Source organism: Poromitra crassiceps (genome assembly GCF_964638095.1).
Source record: "Poromitra crassiceps genome assembly, chromosome: 30".
NCBI lineage: Eukaryota > Metazoa > Chordata > Actinopteri > Beryciformes > Melamphaidae > Poromitra > Poromitra crassiceps.
Genome location: NC_139652.1, coordinates 6056302 through 6071105, shown reverse-complemented (window position 1 = coordinate 6071105; position 14804 = coordinate 6056302). Strand labels below are relative to the sequence as shown.

At 42.4% G+C, this 14804-nt stretch overlaps 2 long non-coding RNA genes across 3 annotated transcripts; both read left to right on the top strand.

Moving 5' to 3' along the window:
- The first annotated feature begins 1134 nt into the window (after positions 1–1134).
- LOC310800551 lies at positions 1135–6812 on the top strand. Its single transcript, XR_014553883.1, has 4 exons — positions 1135–1314; positions 2678–2813; positions 4449–4519; positions 4642–6812. It is a non-coding gene; the product is annotated as an uncharacterized lncRNA (long non-coding RNA).
- Positions 6813–7978: 1166 nt separating this feature from the next.
- Positions 7979–14529, top strand: LOC310800549. 2 transcript variants are annotated; one of them, XR_014553878.1, is made up of 5 exons: positions 7979–8164; positions 9185–9321; positions 10947–11017; positions 11148–11290; positions 14162–14529. It is a non-coding gene; the product is annotated as an uncharacterized lncRNA (long non-coding RNA). The 2 variants fall into 2 exon arrangements; XR_014553879.1 differs by having other exon boundaries at positions 11148–11295.
- The last annotated feature ends 275 nt before the right edge of the window (positions 14530–14804 follow it).

Genomic DNA, 14804 nt, shown 5'->3' with positions numbered 1-14804 from the left:
GAAAGGAGATCACATCATGTGTGTGATTTGGTTAAAGAGATGTTTCAGAGATGCAGTAATACTGGGACATTTTACTGTTTTTCCCACTTTCCCAGAGTCAGAAACAAATAAATGCCTCCAGACAAACAGACATATAGTTTATAGTCTGAAGCTGACTTGTCTCAATTGTTGAGATGGTGATGGGGGGGGGGTGCACACAGCCTCAGTCACACACATTATCTGATGGTGACTGTTTTTATTTATTTGGAAATCTAACATTTATCTTTTTGAATGACTGAGATAGCTCTCTCAGATCAAAAGTTATGAGTATCTGTTCTGTGTTTAAAAGTAAAATGTGTGAGAAATGGCTTTAGTTTGAACATTCCACAACATTCTATATTCTACAGGGGCATTGGAGCAGTGACAGGATCTCAATCTGACAACTAACGGTGCCAGGAGGCGGAGCCTGCGGGACGACGTTAGGGCCCAAATTCCCTCTGATTTATATCTGTGTTTCCTCAACGACACAATGAATCCTGTGGGCTCACAGGTTATTTTGGTTTGCTTGAATAAGTTATGCATTTTTCATTCCTGTCTCCTTATCTCCTAATCAAGCTACACAAGGCTGTGTTTTTTATTCATATGGATTCATATGGACGACCTTTCCAGGTACCTACCAGGCATTTATTGGGGATTTGCATTCATAATCGCTCCCTCCCTCTGCTGTCATAACTGCTTCAGTGCGTCAGTCAGTCAGTCCACTCTCCACACAGGACACAGAGTGTTTGACTTCTCTGCAGAGAAACTTGGACTTTGGACTTTAACACTCTGAGTTAGTTATTAACGTTTGAGGAGAACCACGACGAGGGATTTCACATCTTCTGACTTTTTGGACGAGAGAAATGAGCCGACTGAAGCAGGAGAATCCTGATTTGTGAAAGGTAAGAGAAGTAAAAACGAGGCTCTCTGGTTTTTGGACCATTGATTGAGGAGTTGGAAGTGATTCTCATCTAAAGACTAATGTAACCCTGGGTAGATTTACAGGCATAATTGCAGACGCTCCCTAAACGTTTTTTTCTTTGTTGGTAATTGGGAGACACTCCCTAGAATAATCACCACACGGAGGTTCTTTCTCTTCCGCACTGGCCACACACTGCCAACACAGCAGAGTGCGCTCCGTCTAGTAAGAAAGGCAAATAAAAGAGATGAATAAGAATTGAAGCAAGATATAACTGAACAGTTTTGACAAGATAACTTGAGGGAAGTTGATGGGATCAACGTGGGAAACCATAAGATTTCGACTGACTGTTTTATTTGTGTTTGCTGATCGTCCTGGTGAGTCGACATGAGTTGATTTCCTGCTGGCATGATTTCACCTGCGTGAACCGATTGTAAAAGAGATGTATTCTGATGTCAAACCAGCCAGGATATTGTAATATTGCACTTTATGTTCATATGTTTATGGTGGAAGCCACAGTGGTTACCGAAGTGTTTACAGTTGGCTAATTAACCGTCTAGTAGTGTTAGGGTTGCCAACATTCCATCCCAGCGAGTAATAATATAGCCGCGCCCACCTGAGACACACACACACACACACACACACACACACACACACACACACACACACACACACACACACACACACACACACACACACACACACACGACGCTCTGTGCAGCTGTGCCTGCCCCCTGTCATCAACTGAGGGGTCCTAGCGCCCTTCGTGTTATCTCATACAGCACACAAACACACAGGCAAGCAGACAGACAGGTCACAATATATATGCCTCTTCCCTTAAACCCGGGACAAGTGGCGTCCCGTACGGGACACGTCTCTTTTGACCCAAATATGGGATGTCCCGGCTAATACGGGACTGTTGGCAACCCTAAGTAGTGTAAACAACACTGTGGGCTTGTTCATAGCTGCTCACTAAGTAAAGCTACGTTACGTGCAGTGTTGGGCAAGTTACTGAAAATTGTTAATTAGTTACAGTTACTACTTACTTCTCTCAAAAAGTAATTTAATTACTTTAAAGTTACTACTTACTGCAAAGTAATTAGTTACTAGGAAAAGTAACTTTTGCGTTACTTTTAAAAGTCTGCTTCGATTGTTATTAATGCACACATTATGTTAGTGTTGCTGTGCCACAGTGTGGCTTTGAACATTCACTTATTGGGGAAGCTTATAGCCTATCAAGGTAATTAGCTTCGGGGCTCTGGCTGCAGCTGCAGCTCTCTCCCCGGACTAAGTCTGCAGATCAGAAACCAGATAATCCTCTGAAGTTGTCAGTTATTTTTATGTCCTTAAGTAACTAGTAACTAGTCCAGTTACTATTTTAGTAACTGTAACCGAGTTACTAAATTTGAAAAGTAATTAGTTAGATTACTAGTTACTGCAAGAAGTAGTTAAATTACAGTAACTAGTTACTTAGTAACTAGTTACTCCCAACACTGGTTACATGGTGCATTGTGTGTACCAGTTGACCAAACTTTTGTTGCTGCTGTAGAGCATTGTGTTTGAAGCATGTTTAGATAACAGCTTGTGAATATGAGTTCATGTGTAATGAAGATTTGTTCAAAGAAGATAAATGCAAAACCAGTTGGGAATTGTAACCATTGCTGTGATATCTGTGTTAATAGTTGACGGTATAAAAAAAGAACTAGACTATTGATGACTGTCTTGCACACTTGTGTGCAGGCTGGTTTTTTTCTGTGGATTCTCTCCTGGAAGGATTCTGTTAGAGGGCTCCGCTGTTCCATTCATCTGCACCAAGATCGCTGTCCTCGCTGTCCTTGCTGTCCTCACAGTTGTGAACATCACCAGTGGATTCATAGTAAGCTACCGTTCCAACAGGAGGGGTAGGACCTACCTGGAGCATTGAACTATTTTCTTTTACTGAGATCTCAGGGTGTCTTATTTTCTTTTATTTTTATACTTGTTTATTTGGATCCAACCGTACCGATTGTGAACTAATCTGATTCAGAGACTGAACCAAGTCCATTGTCTTGAACGAACAATAACAGTGTTTATTTTGAATGAATCACAGTCGATGAATGCAATTTATTTTTTTCTATTATTACTATAACTAAATTGGTGTCCTGTGTCTCATTGTGGGGTGAAGGTCTTAAGTGTCTTTAGCAATTATAAGGGCATCCACTACCGCCAAATTCGTCCCAGAACTTATAGACTACTGAGAACAAGGTAAACAGTAGGCACATTGCCTCCTCTCCTAGTAGAAGGTTACATCACCAAGGTGAATGGCATATCATCCTCGCTATCAAAATCACTCATATTTTCGTTCGTGTATTCTATTTGTTGTGTCTTCACTAACAAACCGGGAGAAATAAAATACCCCCAAATAACAGCTGATCTGCGGAGTAATCCAGTGCTGCGGCTTTGTGCAGGCTTTTAGCGGAGGAATACGGTAGTTGTACGGTTGGGAGAAAAAGCAGTGCCGAATGAAACTGCTGTTTTGCGGAAAAGTAAAGCGCTGAAAATTGTCAAAATAGAGCGTGCATGTACACAGATATCGATTTGTTTAGGTGGGCGTTGTTTTAGGTGTTTTGGGTGGCTAAATTACGTTTTAGTTGTTGACCCCACGTACTTACAGAGAAAAGGCTGGTTTGGCGGCTGCTCTGAGTGCCGGGTCTCGTTCCACAATGCGCCCAGCCTCCAGAACACTGTACCTAATTAAGTTAGTGTATCGAACTAGCTGAGAGGACCCCACTTCAAACAAACCGAACTATCCCTTTAAGTCTGGAAATACGAGTCATTTAGTGCTGCTGAAGTCCACAGATGCAGAATTAAGGGTCTAAGATCACATCTGATCCAAATATTACCATATCATTATCCAAGTGATTTCGTAGATAAACAGTTAGCCCCACCCCCTTAAAAAACAAACAAACGATGAGCCGCTATTTTGAACGGCTCTCAGAAAGGAACGGAGCCATAAGATCCCCTTCAAAGAGCCTTGATTCCATCACTAAATTGAAGCTGTAGGCTCATGTGGAGGCAGAAACCGCTCTTCAAACAAATGACTGATGTGAATAAAAGCCGTAACTTTAGTTTAGACAGTCCTTCAGTACCAAACTAATATCCAACTCGCATTTTGAGTCTGACAGTAAAGCTGCTTTGAATGAAGTGAATGAATGAGGAAACAGGCGTGTATGGTGCTGTAAAATCTGGAGCTGTCCATATTGCATTGTGATTGGCTAGTTGTTACAAACCACGCCTCTTTCGTGGGCACAAGCTCATGTGCACGAGCATTTTATGCGCACGAGCTCAGCTGGACAGGGAAAAGCTAAATTAACAGAAGCAGCTGATAACCTCCTTCATGGTATAATTTAGCTCCATTGTCTGGTTAAGTCAGTCCAGTCCAGATCAAGGCAACAGATCCTGGATCTCTTTCTCTCCATTCATAGTACAGGCCCCCTGTCTTACCGTCTGTCTCTGTTTGATGATGTCACAGTTGTTTGCCGGGAGGAGAGACACCTGGCAGAGGAGGAGAGGAACGTTGTCAAGATGGATTCTACAGAAGTGGTGAGAAAAAATACATCACTGATGTTGCAAAAACACACACACACACACACACACACACACACACACACACACACACAGTCTCTCTGTCCTGATTATTTCTTTATATCTCTTTATGGAAACAGAGGGACACCAGTGGACCCAGACGTCACCGCTGTGATCAGTGTGACAAAACATTCACAAGACTTCACCTGTTAAAGCGACATCAGAGAGTTCACTCAGGAGAGAAGCCTTACTCCTGTCAGGAGTGTGGTAGCTGTTTCAGTCAGTTAGGTCACCTAAAAACACACCAACGTATTCACACTGGAGTTAAACCCTACAGCTGTGACCAATGTGGGAGCAGGTTCAGTCGGGTACATCACCTAAAAACACACCAACGCATTCACACTGGAGTTAAACCCTACAGCTGTGACCAATGTGGGACCAGGTTCAGTCAGTTAGGTGACCTAAAAACACACCAACGCATTCACACTGGAGTTAAACCCTACAGCTGTGACCAATGTGGGAGGAGCTTCAGTCAGTTAGGTCACCTAAAAACACACCAACGCATTCACACTGGAGTTAAACCCTACAGCTGTGACCAATGTGGGAACAGGTTCAGTCAGTTAGGTAGCCTAAAAATACACCAACACATTCACACTGGAGTTAAACCCTACAGCTGTGACCAATGTGGGAGCAGGTTCAGTCATTTATTTAGCCTAACAACACATAAACACATCCACACTGGAGTTAAACCCTACAGCTGTGACCAATGTGGGACCAGGTTCAGTCAGTTAGGTGACCTAAAAACACACCAACGCATTCACACTGGAGTAAAACCCTACAGCTGTGTCCGCTGTAAGAAAATGTTCAGACACTCAAATACAGTGAAGAAGCATCGCTGCATCTAACCTGCTGAAGAGCGCCTCCACTGTCTGCAGCGGGAACCAGCTTCTCTCTGTCCAATAGACCCTTTTCGTGGGGGCCATTTTCTGTGGAAAAGGAAGGGTAAACGCAGGTGCAAGCAAAACACTAATGAGGGTTTCCAACTTCTCAACACTCACGTGACTTTTAGTGACGTTTCTACACCGCCCCCCCCCCCCCCATGCCCCGTTGTTATTTCTTTGTTTTTGCTCAAACCGAATGTTTTATGGTCACTCACAGTTCAGTAGGTCACATGATTCAGTAGGTCATATGATTCAGTAGGTCACATGATTCAGTAGGTCACATGATTCAGTAGGTCATATGATTCACTAGGTCACATGATTCACTAGGTCACATGATTCAGTAGGTCACATGATTCAGTAGGTCACATGATTCAGTAGGTCACATGATTCAGTAGGTCATATGATTCAGTAGGTCACGTGATTCAGTAGGTCACATGATTCAGTAGGTCACATGATTCAGTAGGTCATATGATTCAGTAGGTCACATGATTCAGTAGGTCACGTGATTCAGTAGGTCACATGATTCAGTAGGTCACATGATTCAGTAGGTCACATGATTCAGTAGGTCATATGATTCAGTAGGTCACATGATTCAGTAGGTCACGTGATTCAGTAGGTCACGTGATTCAGTAGGTCACATGATTCAGTAGGTCACATGATTCAGTAGGTCACATGATTCAGTAGGTCATATGATTCAGTAGGTCACGTGCCTGTTCAGCTCTATAGGACTGAACGATACCGACATGTTTTTTTTAAACTGTGATTATTTGACATTTCTTGGAATAAATCTTTTAGAAGCTTAAAATTGTTTAAAGAAAAGTGATTTTGTTGACAGTTGGCAGGATTTATGGAGTTAAATGTTTTGTTCCAGCTTGGATCAAACTCTCTGAAGAAATGTATTGCTGCGTCTTGCATTTTGTTTTCTAATAATTGTCCTGTTCATCTCTAACTGTCCAACCAAACATGTAAGAAATAAAAGTTCAATGACAGCAAAGTGTGATTTATGCAGAATTATTTTGAGTTCTCAGCCATAACTCTTGACATCAGATTGCTAGAATGTAACCAACAATGTAAATAGGCATTAATGCAAAGGTGATGATATAGTTTGGATGGAGAGAAACTGTGATGGTCAAGTGTCTCATTTGTGATTAAACTGGACTGTACATAACCAAAAAGATAGGTGATATGAGAGTTACAGCATAGACCAAAGGCTTTCAAAGTGGGAGGTGGGCCTCCCCAGGGGGACTCCAATTAGTTTCAGGGGAGGCTCAGTGAATGGAAGTGAAAACATACATTACATTAGTTATTACATCAGTCATTGAAAGGAGATCACATCATGTGTGTGATTTGGTTAAAGAGATGTTTCAGAGATGCAGTAATACTGGGACATTTTACTGTTTTTCCCACTTTCCCAGAGTCAGAAACAAATAAATGCCTCCAGACAAACAGACATATATTTTATAGTCTGAAGCTGACTTGTCTCAATTGTTGAGATGGTGATGGGGGGGAAGGGGGCACACAGCCTCAGTCACACACATTATCTGATGGTGACTGTTTTTGTTTATTTGGAAATCTAACATTTATCTTTTTGAATGACTGAGATAGCTCTCTCAGATCAAAAGTTATGAGTATCTGTTCTGTGTTTAAAAGTAAAATGTGTGAGAAATGGCTTTAGTTTGAACATTCCACAACATTCTATTTTCTACAGGGGCATTGGAGCAGTGACAGGATCTCAATCTGACAACTAACGGTGCCAGGAGGCGGAGCCTGCGGGACGACGTTAGGGCCCAAATTCCCTCTGATTTATATCTGTGTTTCCTCAACGACACAATGAATCCTGTGGGCTCACAGGTTATTTTGGTTTGCTTGAATAAGTTATGCATTTTTCATTCCTGTCTCCTTATCTCCTAATCAAGCTACACGAGGCTGTGTTTTTTATTCATATGGATTTATATGGACGACCTTTCAAGGTACCTACCAGGCATTTATTGGGAATTTGCATTCATAATCGCTCCCTCCCTCTGCTGTCATAACTGCTTCAGTGGATTCTGAAAAGGAGTTAAACCAACTGAGAGACCAAAAGGACCATTTATACAGAGCAGTCGACTCAAGTCGACTCCTGATTCTTGTGAGGTCTCCAGACCATATTTCAAGCTGAATGTACACAATCTACAAAAACATGCAATAATATTTGCAGACTTTAACACTCTGAGTTAGTTATTAACGTTTGAGGAGAACCTCCAGACACAACGAGGGATTTCACATCTTCTGACTTTTTGGATGAGAGAAATTAGCCGACTGAAGGAGGAGAATCCTGATTTGTGAAAGGTAAGAGAAGTAAAAACGAGGCTCTCTGGTTTTTGGACCATTGATTGAGGAGTTGAAACTGATTCTCATCTAAAGACTAATGTAACCCTGGGTAGATTTACAGGCATAATTGCAGACGCTCCCTAAACGTTTTTTTCTTTGTTGGTAATTGGGAGACACTCCCTAGAATAATCACCACACGGAGGTTCTTTCTCTTCCGCACTGGCCACACACTGCCAACACAGCAGAGTGGGCTCCGTCTAGTAAGAAAGGCAAATAAAAGAGATGAATAAGAATTGAAGCAAAATATAACTTAACAGTTTTGACAAGATAACTTGAGGAAAGTTGATGGGATCAACGTGGGAAACCATAAGATTTCGACTGACTGTTTTATTTTGGTTTGCTGATCGTCCTGGTGAGTCGACATGAGTTGATTTCCTGCTGGCATGATTTCACCTGCGTGAACCGATTGTAAAAGAGATGTATTCTGATGTCAAACCAGCCAGGATATTGTAATATTGCACTTTATGTTCATATGTTTATGGTGGAAGCCACAGTGGTTACCGAAGTGTTTACAGTTGGCTAATTAACCGTCTAACCGCCCCCCCCCCCCCCCCCCCCCCCACACACACACACACACACACACACCCCACCCCCCCCCACCCCCCGGGGCGGGGTCATGATATTATTATTTTTTACATTCAACTCTAAAAAATGTGTTATGTTATTCCCTTTACAGTGTTTATTTTCTGTTTTCTTTCATGCTCAAGTCGTGCGCTCATTTTTCCACATGAGTGATTGCTGCCAGATAATATAACCGCGCCCACCTGAGAGTCACACACATACACACACACACACACACACACACACACACACACACACACACACACACACACACACACACACACACACGACGCTCTGTGCAGCTGTGCCTGCCCCCTGTCATCAACTGAGGGGTCCTAGCGCCCTTCGTGTTATCTCATACAGCACACAAACACACAGGCAAGCAGACAGACAGGTCACAATATATATGCCTCTTACCTTAAACCCGGGACAAGTGGCGTCCCGTACGGGACACGTCTCTTTTGACCCAAATACGGGATGTCCCGGCTAATACAGGACTGTTGGCAACCCTAAGTAGTGTAAACAACACTGTGGGCTTGTTCATAGCTGCTCACTAAGTAAAGCTACGTTACGTGGTGCATTGTGTGTACCAGTTGACCAAACTTTTGTTGTTGCTGTAGAGCATTGTGTTTGAAGCATGTTTAGATAACAGCTTGTGAATATGAGTTCATGTGTAATGAAGATTTGTTCAAAGAAGAGAAATGCAAAACCAGTTGGGAATTGTAACCATTGCTGTGATATCTGTGTTAATAGTTGACGGTATAAAAAAAGAACTAGACTATTGATGACTGTCTTGCACACTTGTGTGCAGGCTGTTTTTTTTCTGTGGATTCTCTCCTGGAAGGATTCTGTTAGAGGGCTCCCGCCGTTCCATTCATCTGGACCAAGATCGCTGTCCTCGCTGTCCTTGCTGTCCTCACAGTTGTGAACATCACCAGTGGATTCATAGTAAGCTACCGTTCCAACGGGAGGGGTAGGACCTACCTGGAGCATTGAACTATTTTCTTTTACTGAGATCTCAGGGTTTCTTATTTTCTTTTATTTTTATACTTGTTTATTTGGATCCAACCGTACCGATTGTGAACTAATCTGATTCAGAGACTGAACCAAGTCCATTGTCTTGAACGAACAATAACAGTGTTTATTTTGAATGAATCACAATCGATGAATAGAATTTATTTTTTTCTATTATTACTATAACTAAATTGGTGTCCTGTGTCTCATTGTGGGGTGAAGGTCTTAAGTGTCTTTAGCAATTATAAGGGCATCCACTACCGCCAAATTCGTCCCAGAACTTATAGACTACTGAGAACAAGGTAAACAGTAGGCACATTGCCTCCTCTCCTAGTAGAAGGTTACATCACCAAGGTGAATGGCATATCATCCTCGCTATCAAAATCACTCATTTTTTCGTTCGTGTATTCTATTTGTTGTGTCTTCACTAACAAACCGGGAGAAATAAAATACCCCCAAATAACAGCTGATCTGCGGAGTAATCCAGTGCTGCGGCTTTGTGCAGGCTTTTAGCGGAGGAATACGGTAGTTGTACGGTTGGGAGAAAAAGCAGTGCCGAATGAAACTGCTGTTTTGCGGAAAAGTAAAGCGCTGAAAATTGTCAAAATAGAGCGTGCATGTACACAGATATCGATTTGTTTAGGTGGGCGTTGTTTTAGGTGGCTAAATTACGTTTTAGTTGTTGACCCCACGTACTTACAGAGAAAAGGCTGGTTTGGCTGCTGCTCTGAGTGCCGGGTCTTGTTCCACAATGCACCCAGCCTCCAGAACACTGTACCTAATTAAGTTAGTGTATCGAACTAGCTGATAGGACCCCACTTCAAACAAACCGAACTATCCCTTTAAGTCTGGAAATACGAGTCATTTAGTGCTGCTGAAGTCCACAGATGCAGAATTAAGGGTCTAAGATCACATCTGATCCAAATATTACCATATCATTATCCAAGTGATTTTGTAGATAAACAGTTAGCCCCACCCCCTTAAAAAACAAACAAACGATGAGCCGCTATTTTGAACGGCTCTCAGAAAGGAACGGAGCCATAAGATCCCCTTCAAAGAGCCTTGATTCCATCACTAAATTGAAGCTGTAGGCTCATGTGGAGGCAGAAACCACTCTTCAAACAAATGACTGATGTGAATAAAAGCAGTAACTTTAGACAGTCCTTCAGTACCAAACTAATATCCAACCTGCATTTTGAGTCTGACATACAGTAAAGCTGCTTTGAATGAAGTGAATGTATGAGGAAACAGGTGTGTATGGTGCTGTAAAATCTGGAGCTGTCCATATTGCATTGTGATTGGCTAGTTGTTACAAACCACGCCTCTTTCGTGGGCACAAGCTCATGTGCACGAGCATTTTATGTGCACGAGCTCAGCTGGACAGGGAAAAGCTAAATTAACAGAAGCAGCTGATAACCTCCTTCATGGTATCATTTAGCTCCATTGTCTGGTTAAGTCAGTCCAGTCCAGATCAAGGCAACAGATCCTGGATCTCTTTATCTCCATTCATAGCACAGGCCCCCTGTCTTACCGTCTGTCTCTGTTTGATGATGTCACAGTTGTTTGGCGGGAGGAGAGACACCTGGCAGAGGAGGAGAGGAACGTTGTCAAGATGAATTCTACAGAAGTGGTGAGAAAAAATATATCACTGATGTTGCAAAAAAACACACACACACACACACACACACACACACACACACACACACACACACACAGTCTCTCTGTCCTGATTCTTTCTTTATATCTCTTTATGCAAACAGAGGGACACCAGTGGACCCAGACGTCACCGCTGTGATCAGTGTGACAAAACATTCACAAGACTTCACCTGTTAAAGCGACATCAGAGAGTTCACTCAGGAGAGAAGCCTTACTCCTGTCAGGAGTGTGGGACCTGTTTCAGTCAGTTAGGTCACCTAAAAACACACCAACGCATCCACACTGGAGTTAAACCCTACAGCTGTGACCAATGTGGGAGCAGGTTCAGTGAGTTAGGTAGCCTAAAAACACACCAACGCATTCACACTGGAGTTAAACCCTACAGCTGTGACCAATGTGGGAGCAGCTTCAGTCAGTTAGGTCACCTAAAAACACACCAACGCATTCACACTGGAGTTACACCCTACAGCTGTGACCAATGTGGGAGCAGGTTCAGTGAGTTAGGTAGCCTAAAAACACACCAACGCATTCACACTGGAGTTAAACCCTACAGCTGTGACCAATGTGGGAGCAGCTTCAGTCAGTTAGGTAGCCTAAAAAGACACCAACGCATCCACACTGGAGTTAAACCCTACAGCTGTGACCAATGTGGGAGCAGCTTCAGTCTGTTACATCACCTAAAAACACACCAACGTATTCACACTGGAGTTAAACCCTACAGCTGTGACCAATGTGGGAGCAGGTTCAGTGAGTTAGGTAGCCTAAAAACACACCAACACATTCACACTGGAGTTAAACCCTACAACTGTGACCAATGTGGGACCAGGTTCAGTCAGTTAGGTAACCTAAAAACACACCAACGCATCCACACTGGAGTTAAACCCTACAACTGTGACCAATGTGGGAGCAGCTTCAGTCGGTTAGGTAGCTTAAAAATACACCAACACATTCACACTGGAGTTAAACCCTACAGCTGTGACCAATGTGGGACCAGCTTCAGTGAGTTAGGTACCCTAAAAAAACACCAACGCATCCACACTGGAGTTAAACCCTACAACTGTGACCAATGTGGGACCAGCTTCAGTGAGTTAGGTACCCTAAAAAAACACCAACGCATTCACACTGGAGCTAAACCCTTCTACTGTGTCCGCTGTAAGAAAATGTTCAGACACTCAAATACAGTGAAGAAGCATCGCTGCATCTAACCTGCTGAAGAGCGCCTCCACTGTCTGCAGCGGGAACCAGCTTCTCTGTCCAATAGACCCTTTTCACGGGGGCCATTTTCTGTGGAAAAGGAAGGGTAAACGCAGGTGCAAGCAAAACACTAATGAGGGTTTCCAACTTCTCAACACTCACGTGACTTTTAGTGACGTTTCTACACCCCAGCAAACCCCCCCCCCCGTTGTTATTTCTTCGTTTTTGCTCAAACCGAATGTTTTATGGTCACTCACAGTTCAGTAGGTCACGTGATTCAGTAGGTCACATGATTCAGTAGGTCATATGATTCAGTAGGTCATATGATTCAGTAGGTCATATGATTCAGTAGGTCACGTGATTCAGTAGGTCACATGATTCAGTAGGTCACATGATTCAGTAGGTCACATGATTCAGTAGGTCACATGATTCAGTAGGTCATATGATTCAGTAGGTCACATGATTCAGTAGGTCATATGATTCAGTAGGTCACATGATTCAGTAGGTCATATGATTCAGTAGGTCACATGATTCAGTAGGTCACATGATTCAGTAGGTCATATGATTCAGTAGGTCATATGATTCAGTAGGTCATATGATTCAGTAGGTCATATGATTCAGTAGGTCATATGATTCAGTAGGTCACATGATTCAGTAGGTCACATGATTCAGTAGGTCATATGATTCAGTAGGTCACATGATTCAGTAGGTCACATGATTCAGTAGGTCACATGATTCAGTAGGTCATATGATTCAGTAGGTCACATGATTCAGTAGGTCACATGATTCAGTAGGTCACATGATTCAGTAGGTCATATGATTCAGTAGGTCATATGATTCAGTAGGTCACATGATTCAGTAGGTCACATGATTCAGTAGGTCATATGATTCAGTAGGTCATATGATTCAGTAGGTCACGTGCCTGTTCAGCTCTATAGGACTGAACGATACTGACAGTTTTTTTTAAACTGTGATTATTTGACATTTCTTGGAATAAATCTTTTAGAAGCTTAAAATTGTTTAAAGAAAAGTGATTTTGTTGACAGTTGGCAGGATTTATGGAGTTAAATGTTTTGTTCCAGTTTGCATCAAACTCTCTGAAGAAATGTATTGCTGCGTCTTGCATTTTGTTTTCTAATAATTGTTCTGTTCATCTCTAACTGTCCAACCAAACATGTAAGAAATAAAAGTTCAATGACAGCAAAGTGTGATTTATGCAGAATTATTTTGAGTTCTCAGCCATAACTCTTGACATCAGATTGCTAGAATGTAACCAACAATGTAAATAGGCATTAATGCAAAGGTGATGATATAGTTTGGATGGAGAGAAACTGTGATGGTCAAGTGTCTCATTTGTGATTAAACTGGACTGTACATAACTCAAAAAGATAGGTGATATGAGAGTTACAGCATAGACCAAAGGCTTTCAAAGTGGGAGGTGGGCCTCCCCAGGGGGACTCCAATTAGTTTCAGGGGAGGCTCAGTGAATGGAAGTGAAAACATACATTACATTAGTTATTACATCAGTCATTGAAAGGAGATCACATCATGTGTGTGATTTGGTTAAAGAGATGTTTCAGAGATGCAGTAATACTGGGACATTTTAGTGTTTTTCCCACTTTCCCAGAGTCAGAAACAAATAAATGCCTCCAGACAAACAGACATATATTTTATAGTCTGAAGCTGACTTGTCTCAATTGTTGAGATGGTGATGGGGGGGAAGGGGGGGGGCTACACAGCCTCAGTCACACACATTATCTGATGGTGACTGTTTTTGTTTATTTGGAAATCTAACATTTATTTTTTGAATGACTGAGATAGCTCTCTCAGATCAAAAGTTATGAGTATCTGTTCTGTGTTTAAAAGTAAAATGTGTGAGAAATGGCTTTAGTTTGAACATTCCACAACATTCTATTTTCTACAGGGGCATTGGAGCAGTGACAGGATCTCAATCTGACAACTAACGGTGCCAGGAGGCGGAGCCTGTGGGACGACGTTAGGGCCCAAATTCCCTCTGATTTATATCTGTGTTTCCTCAACGACACAATGAATCCTGTGGGCTCACAGGTTATTTTGGTTTGCTTGAATAAGTTATGCATTTTTCATTCCTGTCTCCTTATCTCCTAATCAAGCTACACGAGGCTGTGTTTTTTATTCATATGGATTCATATGGACGACCTTTCAAGGTACCTACCAGGCATTTATTGGGAAATTGCATTCATAATCGCTCCCTCCCTCCGCTGTCATAACTGCTTCAGTGGATTCTGAAAAGGAGTTAAACCAACTGAGAGACCAAAAGGACCATTTTATACAGAGCAGTCGACTCGTCGACTCCTGATTCCTGCTCTGGTGTCTTTTAAGGAGGCCTATTTAGAGTGCTATAGAAATAGCATTTTAGCAAGTGTAAAGAGCTGCCCTGCAGGTGACCTAACGGAGACAGATTTTTTAATTAGGTCCGACTAAATGGGCAAAAATGGCTAATTAGTGGCCAAAATGAATGAACACAGGCTCAGCACCATGGAGAGCTCCATTCGTTAGCTACTGATGGAGCTCGCCTGAGTGGAGGA